The sequence below is a fragment of the Halichoerus grypus genome, chromosome 2, assembly GCF_964656455.1.
Source record: "Halichoerus grypus chromosome 2, mHalGry1.hap1.1, whole genome shotgun sequence".
Lineage (NCBI taxonomy): Eukaryota > Metazoa > Chordata > Mammalia > Carnivora > Phocidae > Halichoerus > Halichoerus grypus.
In genome coordinates, this window is record NC_135713.1 from 1,665,322 (window position 1) to 1,689,731 (window position 24,410).

Sequence of the window (24,410 nt, forward strand, 5' to 3'; positions counted from 1 at the left end):
CATTTGTCACCATCATCCCCAGCAACAACAACCATTACCACCACCACCATTATTGTCCAGTTAGTTGCCTCAACCAGAGACAAACTTGAGGTCTAAGAACTAAAAGAGTCTTAAGGATCACATAATTTAGCCCCTAGGAGTTGATAGATGTGGCCCAGCAGGGGGCTGGGCTCAGAGGATGTTGAGCTATGTGACTCTGTATCATTGAACCCAAGTGCCAAGGAGTCATCTGTGAGTGACACGGTCTCTTCTGGATGCTTCAATAGGAAGGTGGCCATGTTCCAGAAAGCTCTATGCAGACAGCCTTCTCTAGATCACTCAACTCCTCCACTCCTTTATTTACTATGTTCATCTGTTTATACCTCACCTGTCTGGCACCAGATCCTTTGCTTACGACCCTGAGACCCCAGGAAGATCTGGTCTGTGTCCCTTCTTCCTGAGAGCCTCCAGGACTTCAGCGATGGAGTGAGGACGTGATGAGGCGGGAAAGACAGTCTAGCAACTACTTCGGACATAGGCACCGAGGGACCCATAGGTCAGGAACAGCAGACTGTCTGGTCAGCATGAGAGCTCTACCAGGCTCCTACATGGCTACTTCTAACTTTTTCCTATGGATTCTTCAGCTCCCTAGTTAAAAATAATGACTTAATTATATATATATTTAAAAATCGGCTATTTATCATCCTCATGTATTATCATAATTTGTTTTATATTTTCTCATACCTTTGACTAAATATTTGTTCAAGTTTGTAACGCTAACCAGTTGCACAGAGCTGTGACTCCAGGCTAGAAACTTGCAGTGACAAAAACATGACAATGTTGGTAGTAATTAGACACACGGTCTTCTCCTGGTCCGGGTTCTAATGCACACACAGCTGGATCAACGATCCTTTAGACCTTGTAATATTCATTACAGTTAACTGTTGTTAGTTTCCAGGAACTTCCTCCAAGGAAACTTTTAATTTTGTGAACACCAAAGCAGCTGAGCCTGTCTTCTATTTTCAAAGGATTACACATGCTACAGGCTTTTGGATTTGATGTTAAAATGTTTTTCATTTTCCCTTAATAATTCCTAACTTGTTTGTATGTGGCGGGAGAAATGAAAATACTAAACACCAGCCTCTTGTCTGTGAAGTACCGATCCACACCGAGACCTGGCCGCACCTTGAAAGCATTACGCTAAGTGAGGGATCAGACACAAAGGGCACGTGCGGCGGGACTCGGCGTGCAGTGTAGAGATACAAGGCGAGGAGAAGCTTCCGGGGCCCGGAGGCAGGACGGGGTTGGAAGTGGCCATGTAATGGGCACAAGTGTCTGTTTAGGATTATGGAAAAGTTCTGAAAATACTCATGAGGGTTACACATTTTAAATGGCTACATTGGTCAGTTTTGTGCGACGCGTAGTTCACTCCAATAAAAGAATAAAACTCCAGCTCCTGTAAATCAGGTAAATGTACTGAAAATAACCCACAAAAACCTGAGAGTGTGGTTCCTGGCAGCGCTTGGAGGCTCGTTTTCCACAAGGAGCCCTGGGACTCTGGGAGGAGCGGGCCCCCCGCCCGGCCCTCCGCGCGCCCGCTCCCTCCTCACGAGGTGCTTCATTATTTATTAGCCGAACATTCTGGCAGGCCGTGTGCTATCAGGAGCAGAATCCAATACTGAAAGGTCAGAGCCGCAAACATCCCTGGGAAAGGGTGTTAAAGCAAATACAAATACACCTTTTTAATTTCAGCTGAATTGATTAGATAACAATTGGAGGGTGTCACAGGTCAGGAGGCGCGAGCCAGCAGGTCAGCGGAGAGAAAGGAGCTGGGCCGGCGGTCACAGGGGTGCGAGACTGAGCCTGGGGCACCCTGCCCCCGTGTGCCCTCACTCTTGTCTTCACAAATGAAGAAATGCCCACGCTGGACCCAAAGGCTTTGAAAAGAGCCGCACAAATGGCTAAGGCCACCCTGGAGTCAACGTACATGAGAAATTATGCTCTATTTGAAGTCAAGTACACAAAGGCTCTCCAATGTTATAAAAGGCAGAAATGACCGTGTGCCCAGCAATCCTGTCTGAGACCCAGAGTTGGCCCTACCCTGCCCGGGGACCTGCGCGTTGGCCCACAGGCCCTGGAGCGGCACTTGGCTCTTCCCAGCCAGATGCTGGTGCAGGGGAAACCGAGGACTGCACACACCTCAGCGCCTCCACACACACCAACACGCCAACTCGCGCACAGCCGGGGGAGGAAGGCAAGACCCCAGGACAGATGGTCCTCGACGGATCCAGCAGCCCGTCCGGACCACGGTGTGGAGCCCTTCGACCTCTGCTGCCGGCAGATAGTGTCCAGTTCCACAGACGAGCTGCTCGGAGCAGTAAGTAAGCCATGAACGCGTCCACCAAAAGTCTAGAAAAAAAATAAATAAAAATTCACAGACAGACAAATAGATGATTTTGTAAATATGAAAGTATATTCAGCCTCACAGAGAATCATATATATATATATGCAAGTAATGGAGTAACATTTTTGTTGATTAACACTGACAATCATTTAAGAACTGGGAATGCACAGGAGTCCTTACCAAGACCCTCTCTTCTGGTCAACAGTGCAAGTTTCAGAGCAGCTTTGCAAAGCCTCACCGAGGTCGGGGATGCTGAGCGTGGACCTCTGCCCCTACAGTCCAGTTTGGGGATGCACTGACCCAGAGCAGCTGGGGAGGCCCCAGCACAGAGCTCAGCTCCGTCTCTATGACCGAGGGTTGTCCAGAGACAGGTAGGCGCGGTGCCGTGGGGGGTCCCCGACATGGATGAAACCCGTGTAGTAATGTGGCGGATAAACAGCAGAGGGAAGGGGGTGCCCACGGCTCCCGGGGGGTCAGCACAGCATGGGAAGGTCCCTGCTCTGGCTGTGGACAGTGAGCGGCCTGCGGCTACACACCCCACCCCCCTAACTGACTCCCTGCACCACCCGGCCATCACCTGAGATCTGGCTGTGCTTCTCTAGTTGAGCTGGTCCCTCTCTGGCCCTATTCCCTGGGTGCACTCAAAGTGGAGCCAGGGTACTGGGGCATTGGTACCTCCGTTTACCAGAAATAACACAAGGCAATTTAGGAAAAACCTAGATAACATACCCTGAGATCAGAGAAGTAAATTTTGAACAACAAGTCATGCTTGAATTTGAACAGAGACCAAGCTTAACAAAAATGTATTTCTGCATTTTTGTTTGTTGATCGGAGTGGGAACACTTTGCAACTCGACTCATATTTTATGCGATTGCTGTGAGCCTGGTTGACTTCCATCTCCCAAAGTTTATGGATTAAGAAATAACAAAGTCAAGGAAAACATTTCTGTTCCCTTTCTATTAAGAGTCTTTTAATGAAACACATGTTTAAAAACAAACCAAGCATTTCATAACTTGAGCCCGACTCCTACATCCGCGCAGGAGTTGAGCAAGAGCCCCTTTCTAAAGAGGGCAGGAACCTGCGCAGAGCAGTCAGCTACTAACAGGCAGATGAGATACTCCCCTGGTGTCCACTGGAGCTCACCTGTCTGACGTGGATTCTTGGAACCGGCCTGCTGATGTCTGATGGGCGGTCTTTACCAGGCTTGTCCTCAAGAGCAACAGGGGGCTTTGCCACGATGGCGGCCAGACCAGCATCCCGGGTCCCTGCTGCCCTGGGCACTCTCCCTTCCTTTCCCTTTCCCGCCGCAAGCCCACACCTGTGCTTGCTCAGAATGTGTTCCAGCAGGAGTCCCAGCGGCTGCTTCGGTGGGTCTTCGCTGTCTTCCTGTCTGTGCTGAGATGGGGAGCAATTCATCAAATTAGTCCTAACGAAGCCTGAGGCTTGCGGGTACAGGCGTGTTCAGCAACGCAGGCTTTAAAAATAACGTCCTGGAATGTGCTCTCTGTACCCTGTGGAAGTGAATAAATACATTTATTTTAGGATTTTAAAGATTTTAATTATCTATGTGATGGGCTGTCTCTTTGGCAGGAAGAGGATCTCTGTGCGTCAAGAGGGCAAAGTGCTCTGGGACAGGGCGCTGTGGCAGCGAGGAGCCAGCCCTAACCAAGATTAATGACCCGTCTCCCCCATGGCTACTGGCGCTCACTGAACACCTAGACAGCGCGGAGAGATAGAGGGAAGCTGCACCGTCCAGAGCTCAGAAGACACTGCTGTGTTTCCTGCTGTCGCAAATGCAGGGTTTTTTTTTTTTTTATCAAGTTCTCTGTCTGGGGCTCTCCATTTTGCTCCCCCGCGTCTCCACCTTTCATCTGCAGAGAGATAGAGTCAGCCACACTATGGAGCTGGGCCTTGACACTCTAAGTCAACACCTAAGAAATTAAAAGATCAAATCAGTGAGTTTTATGTGTTTCTGTGCTGTTTAATAGGCTGTATGCATTATCATCACAAAAATAATCCTGGTAAAATTTGCAAAACCATAGGTATCATTCAATGTATTAATACTATTATATATAATATAGATGTATAAAATAGAGATTATATAAAATATACAAAATATATATATATGTAAGATATGTGTGTGTGTATATATATATATAAGAATATATATATATATATTACTCTGAGATACTCTTCTGGAGGTCAGTTAAAGACTATAGGCAATTTGTATTTTATTATATACACTTTTCGATACTTTTTCAAATTTTACAAAATGTACATCTTGTACATGTTACATATTGTAAATGTTTGTAATGATTAACAAATACATAATTGTTTTTGTTATATATAAAATTATGTGTTCTGTATTAATTGGTTACACAATATGCATATAACAAATATATATCTAACTTGGTACCATCTCTCCTACAGAGGCTGGGGTTCCAGAAGGCACCCTGAGGAGCACTGTGCTAAACCGTGTCAGGGGCCGTGGCTCTTTGCTTCCAAGAAGCTCCTCATCTAATTGTAAGGCAGTAAGTCTGTGGCAAAAGCATACTAACAACATGCTTGAACAAAAGTTCACGATAACGGAAAATCAATGCTAAAGTCAATGGATGACTTATCAGCAGCGGTGTTTCCAGGACGTCGTTACACTTTGGAGAAAGACCCACAAAGGGTAAATGTTGACCTTCATTGAGCAACTACTCTGGGACCAGCGGTGCAAACGCTTCATATAGATTACTCCAGCTCACCTCGTAACAGCCCTGGAGCAGAACCTCAGCGACGCTCTTTCACGGACCCTGAAGGGGATGCCGAGCCTACGAGCTTGCCAAGGGCGCGCTGCACGCGGCAGGTGCAGTCCCGTCGAGGGGGGAGGGGGGAGGCGTGCAGAGCGCGGTCAGGCAGGCGGACCGGACGGAAGGGAAGCAAAGAGGAAGCTGCGTGTAGAGGCCGAGGGATCTCCGCGTGAGCGCACTTGGCCGGTAGGAGCGACCCGCAGAGGAATATGGACGGAATGGAACCCGAGGTAGCACAGACCTCGGTCCAGGGGCTCCTTCTCCACGCGCAGGGCGCGGTGATCTCCTCGTCATCAGTCGTAAGAGTTCAGTGAGATAGTGCGCGCACGCTTCACAGCTCACCGCTTTCCACAAACCTTACCTGTTTTATGCAGGTGCGCATCTCAGCAGCCGCGCCGCATGACCGAGGGCCGGAGCTGTGGGCGCACGCCGGCCGAGGAGAGGGCAGCGTGATGCTCGCAGGCCCCGCCAGGGCTCCGGTCAGTCCCACAGATGCGGCGGGGCCTCGGGGAGGGGACCCCCCGCATCCCGAGCAGACACTCAGAAGACAGACCGCTGATGGACTGGGTTTAGTTTCACAATTACTTATACGGATATAAATAACCACACAGGCACACACACACAGAGACGTGCACGCCTGCACACGCGCACACACATACACACACAGACGTGCACGCCTGCACACGCACACACAGACACACACACAGAGACGTGCACGCCTGCACACACACACACACACAGACGTGCACGCCTGCACACGCACACACACACAGACCTGCACGCCTGCACACACACACACACAGACGTGCACGCCTGCACACACACACACACAGACGTGCACGCCTGCACACGCACACACACATACACACACAGACGTGCACGCCTGCACACACACACACACAGACGTGCACGCCTGCACACGCGCACACACATACACACACAGACGTGCACGCCTGCACACACACACACACACACAGACGTGCACGCCTGCACACGCACACACACATACACACACAGACGTGCACGCCTGCACACACACACACACAGACGTGCACGCCTGCACACGCGCACACACATACACACACAGACGTGCACGCCTGCACACACACTCACAGGCACACACATACACACATACGTGCACGCCTGCACACACACACACATACACACACAGACACAATGAGTCAGCAGCAGAACAGGTGGGGGCGAGGCTAACACCGAAGCCTTTCTTCGTGGTCCCTCTAAGTCCAAGGCCACCAAATTGGAAAGAAGACATAACAGGTTCTGATGACTGAGTTAATGCAACAGGTATCTCAACCGTGTAAGACATTTCCTTGCTATACATTTAAAATGAAAAAGGGACACAGCCTCCCGTTTCTAGAAAATCACCCTCTGATGGGCACACGCTAACAGAGGAAGGAGGAAGGGTGGGGTCACATCCCAGCCAGCTACGCCCACGAAGGCACACGGGGATTTGGGTCATGGGGAAGGTACCTGGTAGGGAAGTGGGTTCAGCATCTGACATGCTGAGTTTAAGCAGAGGCATCTGAACAGAAACATTCTGGATGCGTGCAAATAAAGGGCCGGAAGTCGGGATTGGAGATGTGGAAGCCGGAATAGCCACCTTCCAGGCGTGATCGGGAGGTGGGAGAGGCATTCAAATAACTCAGAGTGAAATCAGGCAGAAGATGGGAGTCACGTAACAGGTGATGGCAGCTGTGGGGGGACCTCCGGGCAAAGGGCCAGTGGCAGGAGACGGCCAGCGCCGGAGTAGGAGCCCAAAGCGCACATCAGTCTGAGGACGGTTGCTGGAGGCGGAGGTCTCAGGACAAAGCCCAAGGACTCTGGGGGACAGGACGTTGTCCTGGGAGCTGAAGGTGACCTTCGGGAACAGACAACAAGGATAATGGAGAATTGGCTCGTTAGACCTTGTGTTGAGCTCATCTGTGAAAGGACAGACCACAGCACGCCTGCCCAAGGCAGTGGACGTGGGACCCTTTAAGATGGAGAACAGGTCACATGATGGACTGGAGAGACGTCCACATCTAGCACCCACCAAGGGCCTGCAGGGTTGTCCTTGGCAGGCAAGGAGGCTGTGGATGTTGCCTCTGAGCCATGAGGATCTGGGAAGATGTAAGAGTCAAACGAATAAAACAGCAGAAAGACAGAAAGACCCTAGTTCATGAAGGACAAAAGACAAACTCAATTTCCTTCATAAAACTGAAGGACAGGAGTTGAAGGAGGGGGCAGAGGGAGATGCGACCGGGGAGGCCAGGGTTGGAGAGCTCCTGTGGGGACTGTGTGGGAGCATCCGGGGGGGAGCAGGGTGCACTACCGCACGCCGGTCCCCCACTGCAGGGGACACCCCAGAAGTCTCCCACAGAGCTCGCCAGGACACCCTTGGTCCTGGAAAAACAAACAGGATATAAACAGCAGGGGAACGCCAAGCCGGGTGTCAGCAGGTGGAAGGGGGAGCAGAGGACGTGAGTTCTAGGTCAAGGCTCCTTTGAAGGGGCCAACCCCAAAGCTCAATCCCCAGTTTGTCATAGAACCAGCGGGAGCCAAAGGGGCTGGAGGATGGGGTGTGGAGCTGGTAGAGGTCACGCAAGCAGCTCACAGAACACACAAGCGAGCCTGCAGCTGGCCCTGCTCTGTACAGATAATTAAAAAAACAACCAACATGTACAAGTATCTAAGGAAAGAATTACTTAGGAAATGATGCAAGGACAACCGGTTGTTTCAAGTGAGGAGGGAAAATCCAGTAGAATTTCAAAGGAATAGGATAAAAGAACGCTTGCATTACTTCAGGACTCACTTCTAAGCAGGAATTTAATAATGCGCTCTAACGTGATCTTAATAGCTCTCTGGGAAGTAAGTGCACCAGCTCCGTGTTGTCCGGCATAAAAACTGAAGCCAGAGAGGCTGAGAAAGTTCCTCCTTTTTAGAGGCCAGAGGGGGGCGTGGCGGGGAGACCCAGGCCGGGCGCTTTCTGGGAGGCTGGATTTGGGTTCTGGGCACCCAGAGAGGATACCGTGCTCTCAGGAGAATGCCACGGCTTCCCGGTTGCGCTGGTGATGGAAAGGTCTGAGCGCGGAGCTATTAACATGTATGAAGCATAGCACACAGCATGGGGCTGTGGGTTCTGCATCCACCGAGTCAAGCGGACCCTCAAGGAAGGAAGAGATGAACCACATCTAACTTCTCTAATAATCAAAATTACTTCCCAGCAACAACTCCCCCCAAACTCAATAAAACAAGATCAAGCCGCTAATAAAATAGTCCAGAAGAGCTGCTGAGCTACGGGAGCTTCAGTTCTGTGTAACTCAAGCTCCTTGGCAGTCTCTGGTCGTATGTTTGTAAAGTGTGAGCTGCTTTAGGATTTTATGTGAGCCCAGAGCCCTGTTGTTCATGCAGTGATGCTAGTGCAGTTGACACCAAGGTGTCACCCAGATGTCCCTTCAGGGATGGAGAGCTGACCTCCCCAGCTATTGGGAATGAGGCCAGCAGACAGTCCTCAGGGCTCAGCAGAGACCACCTTAGATGCAGAGCACCCGCACCCCAAGACAACCTCCTTCCAGGGCAATGCCTCCCAGCGTGAACTGAGAAAACCCTCGTTATCTCACCTAAGAAATAGTCCAAGGCTCCCCAAAACCTTTGTGGGGACAGCCCTGCCACCCAGCCCCCACCACCCAGTGCTGTGCTCCCCACCTTCCACAGGCACCAACCCGAGAACATCCCTAAGGAGCAGCCTGAACCCTAACCTCTGTCTCACCCTGCAGCAACTCGGAACTGAGTGGTCCAAACCCTCTGTTCTAAATTCTACATGCTGCCCGTTTACATACTCACTTCCCATTGCAAAGTATGCTCAGAAGTGAAATATATATGACGTGGGCGGAAGGATAAGTAACTTCTTACTGATGGGTGCCACTCTGGACGAAGGTGACCGCAAAGAGATGGAGGATCTAATGAGTGTGTTCACCTCTAGAGGACTCCTCGTAGCTTCCAAATGGGACACACCAGCTGCTTTATAAGTTGATTTATTTAATCCAGTCTATGCCTGATTTTGCTTTGTTGCCTATTTTTCTGTGTATTTCTTGTCTTTGAAAAACCTTCGACAGTTACTCTGGTAAAATACTCAAACAAACGGAAGCCCAGATGGACTCGGGGCTGTTCCATCCTTTGTACCGAGTGGACGGGGCATGCTGCGGCCACACGTTTCCCATGAAATATCCACAGAAAGACGTAGTGAATACATTATACCCAACATGCTTCCATCTCAAGTCCTGTCATTTGATTGTATTATCCAGATCTTTTTATTTTTTAATTTTTATTTATTTTTCAAATAAGTAAATGATACCCAGATCTTTTTAAAAGATATAGAAGCATTGCTGAACCAGAGGCAACATCCCATCACAGGTGCCCCCTTCTTCCTGAGGCAACCACACATGGTGTGTGTGTGTGGTGTGTGTGCATGTGTGCATGTGAGGTGTGTGGTGTGTGTGTATGTATGTGTGTGCGGTGTGCGTGTGTGCATGCACAGTGTGTCTGTGTGTGTGTGTGTGTGTGCGGTGTGCGTGTGTGCATGCACAGTGTGTGTGTGTGTGTGTGTGTGTGTGCGGTGTGCAGTGTGCCTGTGAGGTGTGTGGTGTGCATGTGTGTGCATGTGTGGTGTGTGCACGGTGTGCGTGTGCGGTGTGTGTATGTGAGGTGTTCAGTGTGCATGCGAGGTATGTGTGTGAGTGTGTGGTGTGCATGTGTGTGTGCGGTGTGAGGTATGCGTGTGCGGTGCGTGTGTGCAGTGCGTGTGCACAGTGTGCATGTGCACGGTGTGCATGTGCGGTGTGCATGTGTGGTGTGTGTGTGCAGTGCGTATGCACGGTGTGCGCGTGCGTGGTGTGCGTGTGCACGGTGTGCATGTGCGGTGTGTGTGCGCAGTGCGTATGCACGGTGTGCGTGGTGTGCGTGTGCACGGTGTGCGTGTGCGGTGTGCGTGTGCAGTGCGTGTGCGGTGTGCGTGTGTGGTGTGTGTGCGCAGTGCGTATGCACGGTGTGCGTGTGCGTGGTGTGCGTGTGCACGGTGTGCGTGTGCGGTGTGTGTGCGCAGTGCGTATGCACGGTGTGCGTGGTGTGCGTGTGCACGGTGTGCGTGTGCGGTGTGCGTGTGCAGTGCGTGTGCACGGTGTGCGTGTGCGTGGTGTGCGTGTGCAGTGCGTGTGCACGGTGTGCGTGTGCGGTGTGTGTGCGGTGTGCGTGTGCGGTGCGTGTGCACGGTGTGCGTGTGCGGTGCGTGTGCTCAGTGCGTGTGCACGGTGTGCATGTGCGGTGTGCGTGTGCAGTGCGTGTGCGGTGTGCGTGTGCGGTGCGAGTGCAGCATGCATGCTGTGTTAGCTATTTGGGGTTTTCACCTCTGCTCTGTCTCTGTTCATCCACACAACGCGCAGCAGTATTCTACACGTTGCTCACTCTATATATTTACAAGTACACACGTGGCGTTGTGCTGCAGACCTCCTCGTGCAACTCACTCTGGAGCTGTTGTTCCATGTGACAGTTTGAAATGCTGATGCTTTTGGCTTTTTCTGTAAAGGGCCAGATAATAGCGGTTTTAGGCTTTGTGGGCAGCTACTCAACCGAGTCCTTGTAACGCGAAAGTAGCCATTGACAACACGTAAGCTAATGGGTTTGGCTGTGTTCCAATCAAACTTTATTTGCAAAACAGGCAGTGGCTAGATTTGGTCGGTGGGCACCGGCGGGCAGACCCCTGCCCTCGGTGAAGCCCATTGTTTAAACTCCCGTGGCATGTTCCACTGCACGAATGTTACCCGATTGGCTCACCCACTCTCCTCTTGCGAGGTATTTACACGGCCTCTCCGTCGGTCTCTGTCCCGGGCAATGTGGAGATAGACGTTCCTAGGATACACACGCAGAACTGGGCTCAGGCTGGGAGAGCCTCAGCCTCATCCCGCCGATTGGCTCCGGGGTTTTTCCAGCTGCCTTCCCGCCAGTGGCGCCCGGACGCCCGATTCTCTGCTCCCCACCCAGCCTCCTGGGGTCACATGGTGAACATTTCTGCCAGATCGATGAGTATGATCTGATATCCTAATTGTCCCCTCTCTGAACCTTTCCAGTGTCCTCTTCTATAAACTGTATATTTTATCCCTTTGCTTTCTCCTTTGTTTCTCTGTAAATTCCTTCACGTATACTTGTGAGATTATATATATTGAAAGACTTTTCTGTAATTCATGAAATAAATCTTTTATCACTTATGCAGGTAAAACATTAGCTTATACCTTCTCTCATCACTTGGTTTAGGGCACTCTGTGTGGCCCAGTCTTTAATTTTAATGCGATAAAATGTTCCTATCTTCTTTTTTCTTTACTGCTTTACTTTTTTCTTCCTGATTTTGTGGTTTTTTTTAGAGAAATGATTTCTTAGCCCTCAGATCATAAGGGTAATTTCAGAATGCTTTAGGACATTGCTTTTCACACTGAGGGTTTATGGTTTCACATATGCTATAAAGAAGGTATCGAATTTCATTATACTTGTCCACATGGATCATCATTTTTTAAACCTAATGTATTAACTCCCCTGTCTTTACTCCACATACTACTCTCTTCCATGTCTGTTTTTTATGTAATGGCTCCATACATCTATGGGATATTTGTGGAGTTGAGTGTCTCACAAAGAGACGCCACAGAATTGCACTACATTCACAGGGTGATTTGGGGAGAATGATACCTTTGCAATAATGAGTCTTCTTGTCCATGAGATGTATTTTCCACATGGTCACAACTCCCCTTATGTTGCGCGTGGCAGAGTAAGGATGGTCACATCTTGTATAGTTCCTCCTGGAGAACACTCTCCAACTCTCTCTCGACCCTGACCTGCTTCTGTGACTGGCTTGACTGACAGAATGGGTGGGAGGAAAGGACAGGCTTGTCTCAGACTGCCTGGAGCTTTAGGGGTGTCAGTCCTGAGCCCGGCATCCCAGGGCACCTCTGGGTCCTGAGTGCACAGAGATGCTTGCTCACTTGGGGAGCTTCCAAGAGCAGAGGCCATAAGATCCCGATGATGACGGGCCTCAGGGAGACGTTACTGCAGCCGTCTAGGCTGAGGACACTTCCAGTGCTTGTGATGAGGAGGTATTTTCATTCCCTAAGCTCCTGTGTGGGGACACAAACCTGCAAAGTTTCACCCCACATTAGCCGATGCACAGGCCTTGCGGCCTCTGTCGTGGGATTTGGAAGAACATTGTGTATTAATTGAGTCATCAGTTAATTCCAACAATGCCATTGCTGTTTAAAGAAGTCTTATATTTTGTGTGTTGATAAAACAAAGGAAATCTTACTCCTTAACAGTTTTGTAAATGTAACTCACATCAGATTTTCTTAAGTGGTCTGCCCCTGAGATTACTGGATACGCTGAGAAGCAGAGTAAATTCTGAATCATTGCCAATACATAGATTAGCTACATAGACCATCAGCCAGGCGGTACCACTAAATTAGTATGGTTAAATCTTATTTTTTATATAATAACTGTAGGAACACAATAAAGAAGTAGTAATAAAGACGTTAAGGAGATGAATTATTCTAAATGGGAAATAAATTACACTGGCTGCTAAGGATGCTGAGGCTTGGGGCTGGCTCTCAGTGTCACAGCTGTAGCCTGGGACACAGACGGGCTGCCCGGGATCGGCACTCAGGCCTTGCCGAGTGTTTTTAATAACTGATACTCATTTCTAAGAAATGTATCATCACTTGATTAACTCAATTTTCTAAGAAACAAAATACGCTCAAATCACTGTTGACTATTCTCTTTAGGGATCCACATCAGGGACCATGGCATACTTCAATCTACCCACTAATGAGATCATTTTGTAAACTGAGTATTTAATTTTCATGGGATCCAAGCCAACATCAACTGACTAAAGGGATTCCCTTTATAACTGAAAGTACTAGAGCAGGTTTCCATTAGTTTCTAGCTAAGCTCATCCACATCTGCAAGGTGAATGCAAGAGTTCAAGGTCAAGCTGCCCTGTTGTGGTGGCCAGGGGGGCTCTAGTCAGTGGTGGCCCCCGGGCCCAGCCCCGCTTGTCCTCGGAGCTCTCTGTCCCAGGGTCCCTGTGCTCCAGACTGCTCAGGTGGGAGCAGGCAGAGAGCCAGCTCGTGGGCAGGTGGTCACGCGGGGCTCAGAGGAAAGGCTTCCTGACCCTCGGGCAGCGCCCTGGTCTCCTCGCTGGACATTTGGAGAGATGAGTAGCACTCTCCAAGCTCAGCACAGAACAATGGGTGTTTACACTACTGATTAAAACATTATTTTGTAGGATTAATTAAAACATGATCATAATATTGTTGTGTTTGCATTCTGTGCCTTAAAAACAAAAACGAGAACAAATGTGCACAGAGAGGAGTCAGTGGCCCGCGAGCTCTAAGGGCCGGGTATAAGGGGTGGCTGCGCTGTGACCTGAGGGGACCAAGCCTGGCTGCTTGTTGTGTTAAGCTGAGTTTTCATCTAGAACCAGATGCAGAATGCAGATCCCACCACAGAGTCTTTGGCAGGTTTGCAAGAATTCTTAAAGATCCGGAAAGGTGTGCAAGGAGACTCTGATGAAAGCTTGCTTCTGGCTTTTGTGTCTTCATGGGAAACACCATGGTGCCATATTTCAAGAAGAGACAAATATTACCAAGGCTGCCAACAATCTTCGCTGAGAGTAGAGTAACAGAAACAATGCTTGGTCTGGAGAGGAAGTGGGTCCTCTCCGACCCCACATCCAGGCCGGCCGCACTCTGCCCTTGTAGACTAGAAACACAGATCTTGCCCCACCTGGTGTCCCCCACACCATCCTGTGGCAAGAGCTGGGGTGCTGAGCTTGTTTGACCCAGGATGGAGGGAAAGCTCAACAGGGAGCCACGTTCCAGGAGAAGCTGAGTCTCTGCATCTCAACCCCTATCAGTGAAACACATACCACCACCCTTAGCAGGAGCTGCTGCCCTCCAGAAGCTCTGTTCCTCTCCGGGGAGCACTGTCACCTGCTTCTCAGTGTGGAGACCGTCACGTGGAAGGGGACCACACAGTGAGGGGCAGACAGCTGGACCCAGAGTGCTGGGCCAGAAGAGTGCCCTAGCCCTCTTCCTCCAATTTAAAGCCAACAGCTTTTCTAGAATGGTTAACGTGTGTCCAGACCTTTACTGGAGTGAGGCACCAACAGGCATAAAACAAAGTCCCTGCCCTCTAGGATGCAGAAAGGGGAAAGCAGATGGGGATGGAATGGGGAACATCACACAGGTAGGTATCTGCAGACTCAGGAAGAGAGGCTATAATCTGTGGGATGCATGCACCGCTGAGTGTGGACACTCAGAAGGAAATGCACCATGGCCCAAATCAGGAGTGGGTGTGGACATGATGTGAAGGATATTAGACATAGAATACCCTACAGAAATGGGATTTGGCACCAGGAGTATAGTAGGAAATATACTTAGGGAATTAGAGCTGGGCCAGAGGGAGGCTTTGAAAGCCATAAGAAATGTGATTTCAAATGATCAAGAGCTTTTGAAAGTACTTGGGCGGAGGTGACGTCTGCATTAGAACTCTGCAGGATGGCTTTGTTGGGAAGGGCTGGCCCACGGAGAGCCCCGTGGAGATCTGCAGCCCTGGGCGATGCTCTGCACGAGGATGCCTCACGTGGTACTGGACAGGTGAACTCTCTGGGTCTCCCCACTTAGCTTTATGTTAGTGTGCCTCTGTCCCGAAGTTCACACTCCTAGGAATCCAAAATGATTATCTACTAAGATTATCCTGTTCCAAAAAAAAAAAATAAGCATAAAACATGAATCACATTTTTGCTTTGATGAACTGGAATTAGTGAACATTTTCATGAGAAGCTAATTTCTGGCCAAATTTCAACTTTGTCAAGTTTCCAGTTGGGATACAGAGTTCTTTCTAAAAGAGGGACTCTGGCATAACATGTTTGTCCAAGTAAGAATGCATAATTGCCACCCTGAGCAAGCCTGCATTCTAGGGACACCCAGCACACTGGGGGAGCCCCCACGTCTATAAGGGAAAGGACACATTCCACCTCGGCTTCTTGAATTGGATCTTGAGTCCTCAGCACGTTTTAGCACATGCACACCCGAATGCTGCAAGTTCCCCCGGCCGGTGGCCGGAACATCTCTTGCCTGAATTTGGAATCAGAAAATAGTATCTGAGACATGAATATTTCGGGAGAATCAGTGCTTAAGCGCTCATCGTAAATGTGGTGAACGGCACTGCAGATCGGTACACAGGACTGGGGACATTTCATTTGCCTTTAGTCTCCAAAGCAATATCTCTTTGAAATGTGTGGGTATAACTTTCGGGATTTGGATCACACAGACAATTTAGGTCCATTAGAACTCTCCTCTCCCTCAAATGCACCTGGAAATGATAAAAAAAAAAAAAAAAAAAAAAAAAAAAAAAAATCCAGCTGCCTATTTTGAGTAATGTTGGCAAAGTTTTCCAAGATGTTTACAGTGTAGCTAGTCGACTTCACAGAGGGATGTGTTTTCAATACGAGAGCATGGAATTAAGGTGTAGGATGGCTGCGCTCGGGAGCCCCAATTAAAAAGCAGAAGCTTGCCAGTATTGCTCTCACTGCTACTCTGAAACACATCCACCAAACATTCTAGAAACAAAAGGGACTCACACAGCCTCCCAGAAATCCTTCTGAGCACTCAGAAAAATACCCATCAAAGGGGACATGTGGGGATCGTTTTGCATCTTGAACTAGTAGAAATCTTTTCATCTGAAGACTTCAGATACTTTTGTAAATGTAGAGTTGGGTGTTTGTCGTGGAAAATGTGCAGCAGGGCCTCTTTGGAGGAACGAATATCTCAGAGCCGCGGACTGGATGCAGCCCCTGCAGAGGCGCGGGAGCGTGGCCTGGAGACGCACGGTGCGAGAGGCTTTGGGTGGTACGTGTGTCTGCGTGTGTGCGTGTGGGTGTGCGGCGAGGAAGGGTCACATAGGACTAGCTCTCAGGGTGTCCACAGGGACCCCACTGTGGGCCCCCCTTACAGCACGTGAGTCTGGTACAGGTTAGGAAGAGAAAATGATGCCTCACTCCAGTGAATACATAAGCGCTTCCTTTCTTTCCGCAACCTGCTTCACTTGGCTGTAACGAGCAGACACCTGGTGTCCAGCCCTGACCCTGGAGACTCTGGGGCCCTTTGGTGCCCACAGGGAGGGTTGGCTGATTCTCTCACACGGGAGGCAAGAGAAGCGAGAGAAGTGGTCAACTGAAGCATCCACTTCACCCAGAATATTCCAGATCAAGACCCCAGTGCATAATCCAATCAAACATTGGCCACTCCCAAGGAGCAGGCTGAAACTACAATCTTTGTAATAAGGCCAAATCTGAGGATCAGAAAGCTGAATATCCAGCCCGGCCTCTCTTGGGGACTCTGGCACAACTGTCCTTTCACATCTGCCCGCTGATGGCGGAGTTTAGGTGTGTTATGTTCAGGTGTACATTTGACATCCTCCGTGCCGGGCACAGAATTGATTCGCATCAGTTGAACAAACACACGATTAAAGCAGAGGAAAAGTTCTCAGAATGCCCAGAAGTCCGTGCCAGAAGCTCCAGGGAAGCCCTGCCCGAGCTTGTCCGTCCGCTCTAGTGGCTCGGAAACATGTAGAGAATGCACAAAATCCGGGAAGAACAGTGTAGCTCATCATGGACGCATCCGAGGGGCCTAGCTCTGCTTGATGAAGTCGGCAGAATGCAACTTTAGCTCGTGGACTGCAACAGCTTAATTTTTAAACCATGGCCAATATGGGGGGGCAGAATCTGCTGAGATTGGAGCACAAGAATTTGGGGACACCTGTGATGGGAATGTTGTGCGTCCGATGGCAGGACCTCAAATAGATAAATCCAGTCAGGTCTGAGGAGGCCGCTCGGGCCGGATTTACGAAGGCACACTTCTGTCTGCCTCTTCGATCACGGACTGACGCTGGTGTCCTTGGATGGAAGAAACACACGTAGAAGAAGAATGTCCCATGCAGGACATCCATAATTAAAGCCACATCTCAATGGAAGTGCCTCCTAGGCCTTGCATCAGGCTTTGTCATACTGCAGAGAGAGCATGGCCGCGTGGTGTAAAGGAGAGTTAAACAGTTGTCGGCAGAAAGCAGATGAGGCTTTATTGAATCCCTGCATTACTAATGCATGAAGAGGTGCTAAGCACCGGAGATACAATCATTCTTTTAATCATCGTACAAGTTTTATTACCAATAGCCCCATTCAACAAAAGGAACAGGGTAGACTTTCTCCAGGGCGGGAGCTCAGGTGGTGCTGGGAAATCGGTGACCCGGGGTCACAGGGATGCTAGCGACCTGGCCGAGGGTCATCTCTGTGCAGGGAGAGGGCTAGAGTTACTAGATGCAGGACAGAGAGGAGGTGAGGATTCAGGCCTCCACAGGCCAGGGTAAGGGGCGGGCCACCCTGGCAGGTAGCTCCATTGGAAGACCCCAGGCGGGGGCCAGCACCAGCCTCCCCACCTGCCCCCAGACCCCGTGGCCAGGGAGAGCTGGACAAAAGGGCTCTGCCTTCCCGTCACATGCAGCCGAGGTGGGAAAAGACAAGGCTCATCCCCTCTGCTTGCTGATGTTTTGTCTTGGGCTGAGTTCTGCAGGCGCCCGAGGAGAGCCAGGAGAGTAAGACTCTTGCCTCGGGCACGGCCTCTAAGAGGCACCAACGATCTCAGTCGTCAAGGGAAAGAATATTTAATGTGATATTTTAGAAAATTAAAATCAATGTGAACAAACGTGCGTGTTAATGAAGTACCACATTTTTAACTAGAGGTAAGACTGAGTGGGACCCTGCCAGTGCTAGAGGCAGAAGGAGAAATCACCAATACTGATCCTGTCTCTGGAAACTTCTGTTTTGTCCAACATGGATTTTTGCACGAATTTTGATATTCTTAAATATTGCATTACGGTGTGATTATCTTGGTGACTGAGCTTTTTGGCACCCTTTAAATGTTGCACCTGGGATATTATGGGTGGAACTGTGTCCCCCCAAAAACAGATTCATATGTTAAAGTCCTAATCCTCAGTACCCCAGACTGTGACTTTATTTGAAAACAAGGTCATTGCAGATGTAATTAGTTACAATGAGGAGGTACTGGAGCGATGGGCCCCAATCCCTTGTAAGAAGGGAAGTGTGGACCCAGACACACACAAGCAGAATGCCAGGTGAACATGAAGACAGAGCCCGGGATGGTTCATCCACAAACTAAGGGATGCCAAGGGTGGCCAGCACCATCAGGCACTGGAAGAGATGTGGAACAGATGCTCCCTCAGAGTCTCAGAAAGAGCAAGCCCTGCCCACAGCTAGATTGTGGATTCCAGCCTCCAGAGCCACGAGAGAATATGTTTGTTGTTTCAAGCGGCTGGGTCATAGCAGCTCTGGGGCATTTATCAAGTGCGTGCTCTCTGCACCCCGGTCGCGGCCACAGTCCTCTGTCTGCTTGCGCATGGCTCCTGGCTTCAAAGTGGGAGAGAGGGGTGTATTTACAGGACCTGAGAACTGTGACAAGCCCATGAGGGTAAGGGCAGGGATGCTGGGTCACAGCGTCAGTGGGCATCCCTGATCTGCTGGGACTCTGGCAAGTTCTTACCTTCAGCGTGCCCCAGCCCCAACTCCATTAAGGGTGATGATAATGTCCCCCACCTCCGAGCCCATTGTGAGGCTTACTGCTCAGCGTCGGTGGAGGGGAGTAAGTCAGTAAAGCCCAGTCTTCTTATGCCCCGAGAGGATGAAGGACACCTGTGTCCCAGATCAGCTGCTGGAGCACGTCTCTGCATTGGGTGAGCCAGGATGCAGGTGCCAGAGGAGTCCGGGGGTCACTCAGGTATGGGCAGTGCGTTACTGCTCCTGTCATCTTGCGGCCCCCTGGCATGATCTCTTCCTCCACCTGGGAGATGCAAGTAATGAGAGGTAACACCCAGGTTTTGGGGTGAAAACCAGCACATTGCATGTGAAGGCATTTTTTTGCAAGAGTCAGTGTGGTGAGGAGAAAGGTCCATAATGCAGAGTGACACTAGAACGTCGTCCTGAAATACCCAGCGGTGTCAGGGCCCGGACCCCACACAGCACACGGGCCTCCATGTCCAGCTCGCTGCCTGCTCACCTTACACCCCAGAGCCTGACGCCCAGACCCCATGGTGAGCCCCCTCGATGCCTGCCGTGGTTGCCAGGGGAGCCCAGAGGCTCCGGAGCATGGGTGCCCACACTCACTCCCCGGTTTTAAACAAAGCAGAGAAAGCAGAGGCCGGGCCTGTAAATCCACATCCTCCCTGGGTTGTGCTGCAGGTCTGAGGTCACAAAGCCAGATGGCCGTGCGCCCACAGCGGAGGGTATGATCAGAGCTCCTCCTCGCTGAGCCCCTGGGAGCAGGCCCTGCCTGGACTCCAGTCCCCAGAGCAGAGGGTGAGGGGCCGTGCTTGGCTCCTTTCCCATCAGGCTCCCTTTGTCTGGCTTTCCCGGGTCACAAGTTTGAAAAAATGAAGAAACAGAAAGATTTTCAACCCCAGCTCCTAAGCAAAACGTGCTAGTGCTCTGTCCCCTCCTCTCTTGGCTGTGCGGGACCTGACTCTGCATCTCTTTCCAGGGACGTTACTCAGATTTACTCCCACCCGCCTGGTGGGCCCCAAGGTCCCCAGGGCCTTTCTCTGCACCAAGGGTAGGGCCATGCGACCTTTCCCAACGTGGCTCCTGGAGGCATCTCTAGCCCAGGGGAGACTGAGCCCATCCTTCCAGGGGCTCCTGCCTGGCCCTGCCTCAGCCCCATCATGCTGGTCCCCCAACTGCCTTCCGGGCCTTCCAGTTCCTCCATTGCTGGGAGGGGCCCTGCCTCAGTGTTTCCACGGGGGTTTTACGACCCCTGCGCTGCCCAGACCTTCCGGCCTCCTAGGAAAAACGTGTAATCCCACGCTCACTGACGTCTCCCCTGACTTGCCTTTCCCCAAAATTTGGTCTCCCCTGGCAGCCTCCAAATTATGTATAAAATTTGGATTTCTACATGAGGATCCCCAGATTCCCACTGCTTGGCCCTGTGCCTAAGGACGCCCACCGTAAGTGGGTGCTGAATACCCTTTTCCTTCTCGTTATGATTTCTTTTCCTGCCTGGGGTAGAATGGTGGCCCAAAGCTGTGTTTCAAGTGTCGTGATTGCAGTAGGATCCAGGGTCATTATACCTGCCAGCAGGGTCCGGGACAAATAGCAGCCCCCCAACACCACCCCCAGCTAGTGCTCAGTCTCCATCAGCTCCCAGCACTTAGTTTCTTGCTTTCTCTTCATGCTTTTGACATGACCCATGTTGTCTCTTTGTTGTTGCTTATATGGGATTAGGTTCCCTTTTCCACTTACGAATAGAACTCAATTTTGTGCATTTTATGGCAAATTGTTAATTTGGTTTTCTTCTTTTCACATGCTCTCCCCTTGTGTCTTGAGCTACGCCTGTCTTGGGCTCTTTGCTCTGAATGAGGGCTTCTTTCGCCTTGATATTGGGCTGTCAGTACATTACCTTCAACACAAACCTTGCGGTTTTGCTCATTAACCTGATCCCTGTCACAGGAGCTGGGAGGTGGGGGTACATCTAACCGGGACGGAGAGTGGAAATGACCTGCTACTTCTTCCCAAAGGAAGCTGGGAGGCCCGGGCGCGCTGTCCCTTCATTCCTCCCCTCCTTTCATTTTCCTTTTAAAGAGCAAGATCAAATGTTTTATAGCAGTATCAAGTTTTCATAACCATATAGAATAAATATTTTAAAGTCTGTAATTCAAACAGGTGGCAAGGGGGGAGTCGCCAGGCCTGGGTCAGGAGGTGAAGTGTGACCAGGGACGGCTTGGGCCAGCATGCGTGCGGCCGGCCTTCGCAGGCCTGGGCTGTGCCCCCCTTGTGGGTGACGTCCTGCCCAGGTCGGTAAAGCCACTGGTATGTGGGGGACAGATGGCAAGGCACCCTCCTCCTCAGCACCGTCCCCCCACGCCAGTCCCCAGCCTGGACGCAGACGGCACATTTTCCTTCGTTCACGTGACAGGGAAGTAAATATATTCCTGAGGGATCTGTGCCTCGTGACGTGGGGTGACGGGGAAGTTGGATGCAAGATAAAGCGCTGACATTATTTATCTGCTCTGACCCCCACGCACAGCTGGATGGTTCTAGAAACTAGAGACTCCGTGATTCTCCCAGAAACCTACCATGAACGTGCAGCCCGTGGCTACCAATCCTTGGTCTTTTCTGGACGTGAGAAAACACAGTGGAGGACGCTTTTTTTTTTTTCTCTTTAATCAAAGAATTCAGGTTTTTGTAAAGCTTCAATTCCTTGTCATGTGACATTGCTTGGGAGGGAGAATGCGGTGTTTCCCAGGTGGGCAAAGACCTAACTGCAAGTTGGGCTTTGTGTTCACGCCTTCAACCTGCGCCTTTTCTCAACTGCCCCTGTTTTCCCCGGACGGACAGGCGCTGCCCCCAGGGGTGGCCTCCTGCCCCGAAGCGCTGGGCCAGCCAGGGTGCGCCGGCTGCCTTCTGGGTGTGCAGGGCCTCCCTTGCACGTCAGGAATCAGTGGCGCTGCGTCCACGTTACAGCGTGGCCCGAGATCCGTGGAAATGCTGGGGAGCTGGCAGGTGATTCTTTCCTAGCCGCGTCTCCCGGGTCCCACGGCAAAGCCACCTCTGGGATGCAGAATTCCTAAAAGTACGGGTGGTTTAACCAGATCCACTTACAATAACAGTCTGTCAAGAAATGCACTTTAAATACATTCAAAGTTATCTTGGAGTAAGATGTGCTCGTTTAAATACTGTAATTCCCATAATACCCTAACAAAAGCTGCATTCCTAGTCCTAATGACACCGTCATGTTTGCGCTTACCCAGAGAGTGAACATCACTGCCAAAGCCTGCTTACGGAGCCTGAAGCACGTCCATCATCCCCTCGGCACCCGTGACAATTATGGCTCGTTTGCAAAAGCAGAGTAGCGTTCTGCACACACCACCTCGAGGGCTCGGTTATAGACGAGCTCCAAGCAAAAGAGTGCACACAAGGCTGAGGGAAATGCCTTGAACTGGCTGGAATGTGTATCCTGAGCACCCCGCATGAATCCCTGGGAAAGGTCGGTGCACACAGCTATGACATTTGCACCGTTCTGAACATACCTGTTTATACGCTCACGGGTACCAAGGTGGCTTCCTAGAAATCAGTGTCATGTGTTTTAAAGGTCCAAGGAGCGTGGTGAGGACCGTGAGCCATGTGCTGTCTTCAGGTGGGGCATGACCCACGCGCACCCCGGTACTCTGCCCACGGGTTCCCCCGGCCGCACACGCACACACTCCCGAGGACAGGTCCTGTTTGGGGTGGTCTCTGGGGGCAGCCCCTCCTCCACTGTGCACAGCAGATCCTTTCTGGCACAGGCCTGTGCTCACCAGACCTTTCGTCCCTCTGGGGTAACTTCTGCATTGCTGGATCCACATCTGTTTCCCCCCTTGCTCCCTCCACTTGGTACTCGGAGAGCCGAGAGTGATTAACCACCGACGCATCCTCTGAGCTCCCATTTTCAAACCCAGCAGGTCAGAAAAGCTGTTTCGGTGGGGCTGAGATAGGAGAGTGTTGGTCCAGGTGGAGCACCCCAGTTCCCAGGCAGGGGAGCCTCGGGGGTGCGTGCTGCATTTCTGGCTGTAGTTTGCTTACCATTGATCTTTCTGTCCATTTCAAGCTCGTTATTTGTTTGCAGGACACGCGTTCCTGCTCTGTCTGCTCTTTGTAAATGCCAGTGTCTTTCCTGAGAAGCACAGTTTCTCAAGGGCAAGCCCCGTGCTGTCCTCAGGCTGACGCCCAGTCCCAGCTGTTACGTCCCAGTTGAATAATGCATGCGCAGCTGGCGCTGTAGTTCAGATGGGTTTGGAACTTGAAGCTGCTTTTTCTTTTTCCTTTCAGAAGAAACTTGGTAGATGTGAACTACTGTAAACTTTCTCATTCTTATTGCAAAGGCATCAGTATTTTGTGCAATCAGTAGGATCCCCTGGAGCAGGCCCTTGCTTCCTCGGCGTTCCCAGCCGATCCCCACATACACCCATGCGGCTCCCTGACCATCACGATGAGCACGTTGGCCCCGGAGGCAGGCCTCCTCCTCCTGTCTGTGTGGCCCGAGGAGCAGCTTTCTGCCCAGACCTGAGTCCGGGGACCCTCGTGTAGAAATGCAATCCAGACGCTTACTGATAGGCTGGGGAGCTGGGTGCAAACATTAACCTTCAGAATAGAGCTATAAACAGCAATGTCCACAATAGCCAAACTGTGGAAAGAGCCAAGATGTCCATCAACAGATGAATGGATAAAGAAGATGTGGTATTTATATACAATGGAATATTATGCAGCCATCAAAAGGAATAAGATCTTGCCATTTGCAACGACGTGGATGGAACTGGAGGGTATTATGCTGAGCGAAATAAGTCAAACAGAGAAAGACATGTATCATATGACCTCACTGATATGAGGAATTCTTAATCTCAGGAAACAAACTGAGGGTTGCTGGAGTGGGGGGTGGGGTGGGAGGGATGGGGTGACTGGGTGATGGACACTGGGGAGGGTATGTGTTCTGGTAAGCGCTGTGAATTGTGCAAGACTGTTGAATCTCAGATCTGTACCTCTGAAACAAATAATGCAATATATGTTAAGAAAGAAAAAAAGAAGAAGAAGAATGTAGCAGGAGGGGAAGAATGAAGGGGGGGAAATCGGAGGGGGAGAAGAACCACGAGAGACGATGGACTCTGAAAAACAAACTGAGGGTTCTAGAGGGGAGGGGGGTGGGAGGATGGGTTAGCCTGGTGATGGGTATTGAGGAGGGCACGTTCTGCATGGAGCACTGGGTGTTATGCACAAACAATGAATCATGGAACACTATATCTAAAACTAATGATGTAATGTATGGGGATTAACATAACAATAAAAAAAATAAAAAAAAAAAGAATAGAGCTATAAATAAGTTTCTCTATTGTGATTTTGTAAATCTGCCTTCCCCAGCAGAGACACTAAGTGACCCTCAGCCAATTGCACGAGCCGTGCCCACAAACGACGTGGGCTGCCCCAAATGCGTCTGGTCTACGTGACAGGCTGTGGACAGGAGTGTAGCACCACCAGGCCTTCGACGGCTAGACAGACAGAACTGCTTGCATCCACATTCAGTCCCACAGGCCTGGAACTCCCT